The following is a 2330-nucleotide window of genomic DNA, read 5'->3' as shown; positions in this document are numbered from 1 at the left end:
TAGCACTTTGTTTAAGTGAACAGCAGGTGGCACCATTAGCATGCGCATTCTGTGCCTTCTTGTATTTGAAGTAAGTTAACCCATTTGGTTCCAGTTCACCTGTAAATGCCAATGCTGCATGGCATGGGATTTTGGATGTGTCCTTATTACCATGCCATCTTACATTTAAACAATAATATCTAATCAAATATGTAGTCTTGCTATATCGTGGAACAGTGGATAAACATTCAAGGGGCATCTTCCAGCAAAGTGCAACTGATTCGAATCCTTCTTATATTCAAGATAGAAAATTTAAGAGGAGAGAAAAAAGTGAATGCACTGGTTAATTTGCAGCCTTTAATGGACAAAACATGTTGTCATCTGAGCCATAAAATGAAGGGAATTTTACTGTAGCTTCATACTTTTTAGTCTGCTAACTGAAACTGGTATATAAAGTTAAATGTGTTTGATGTAATGTGCTGTGATGAAATGCAGAGCTGCTCAGCATAGCTTTGCTAATCCAGAACCATCCAGACAGTTTCAGATTGTTGAAAACTTTTGGACGTTTGAAATATTAAAAAAAAGCTAATTATGTAATTTGCATAATGAATGGGTATACTGCATGCATCTTCTGGCGGTTTTTACATTATTAGGGAAAACCACTGATGGATGTTTTTTGTCTGCCTGTATCGCAGTAAAGGACATGTTGACCTTCAATGCCCGACAAGTCTGGACTCAGAGCCTTCTGTGGCACATTATTATTCTTCACAGGCTGTGTGTATGCCTTCACCACTGCACTTGCAGTTGTTAATTTATGTGCTGTATCGGCATGAGCGTACACGCACGTCCTGAGCAGCTCAGTCTCTTTATTACTCCATCGTCCTTGGTTACCACTCATCCTCATCTCTCTCTCTCTCTCTCTCTCTCTCTCTCGCTCTCTCTCTCTCTATCTTCTTATTTCCAGTGAACTGTCTTTGTCCTGCGTTCCCCCTTCTCGTCCCTCTGCCTGGCTGGGGTAAGAGCCGGGGAGTCTATAGAGAGCTGTAAATGGCTGAGGAGCTGTGTACCGGCTGGTTTCGTATCGTTGCAGGTACAGTAGGTAAAACGCCTTTTGCTTAACAGCAGTGCAGCGCCTCCTCAGCAGTGAGAGAGTGGATTGTCAGAGTACCTTAGAATGAGGGATATAGGTCACTTTACTTTTTCAGTTTTTGCACCTTTATATCCTGAGGCAGTTTCCTCGGGTGATCTGACTCCGGCAGTGAAGTGGACTTTTACTGTGTTTGTTTGTGCTTTTAGCTTTGTGTCATTTGTGTGCACGCTGTGGTCGCATGTGTACTATGCAGTGCGGCCTGCGCTTTGAGAAGGTGCATCAGCAAAAAGGAAAGACTCTGATACTGTCATTGAGTGGGAGAGAAAGACGCACAAGTTGTTAGTGGAGGAAAGGTCCAAAAAGCTAGATAGATAGGGCAGAATTCATATCCACGTCACTCAAAGTGCTTCCTGTCACTCGCTCTCCTCTTCTCTCCATTCATTTGTTTTAGTTACATTTGACCCCAATTCTCTTGGAAGTTACATACCAAAGTGATGGCAGACGAACATTGTATTATGCCCATGAAATTGCATTTTTGCAAATCGCCCTTTAATTGCAGTCAACTGGATATTAGCCCAGATTTCCTTGTTGATTCGACATTCCATAATTACATGAATGTCAATTTACATACTGAGGCATACTAAAGCTGTTTTATAATTTTGGTTTATTCTTAGTATTTTGATAGGCTAACTGGTATTGTATCTATATTGTAAGGTCTTGACCTGTATGTAGAGCACCTTAAGAGGACTTCTGTTGTGATGTGGCACTATTTGAATAACGGTGAATTAAATTTGATTGAAAAATCCAGCAGATCAAGTTTATTTATGACAAAAAAAATGGGCTAGTCTAAAAATACAATGACTCCATGTCACAATCCACATTCACAGATACCGGTAATCCTCTGGAAAAGACATATTTGATCAAACGTAATACGGCAAGCACTTGTTATGGAGCATTTGGCGACATTGGTTTCATAGAGCAGAACTGGGACAGTACAACAGCTAAGATGGGAGGCTTCAGCTGGTATTTTGACATCATTCTCAGGCAGTTTGGGGAAAATATCCTGACATACTGTATATACTGCTTGGTTGCAGTTACAGATTATACATCCATTAGAAGGCCTTGAGGGTGGAATGCACTCTCTGAGAACTCTTTTAATTTGTATTGTAAATAAGTGTTCGCTATGTGTTGTTAAGACGGCAATAAATGTCACCTCTAGGGTTCTTGTGCAGAAAATGTCCACTTATCTACAGTAGTCAGG

Source organism: Embiotoca jacksoni, unplaced genomic scaffold (genome assembly GCF_022577435.1).
Source record: "Embiotoca jacksoni isolate LCO1_2020_lvr unplaced genomic scaffold, fEmbJac1.0.p SCAF_19, whole genome shotgun sequence".
NCBI lineage: Eukaryota > Metazoa > Chordata > Actinopteri > Embiotocidae > Embiotoca > Embiotoca jacksoni.
Note: the sequence above shows the minus strand (reverse complement) of the source record.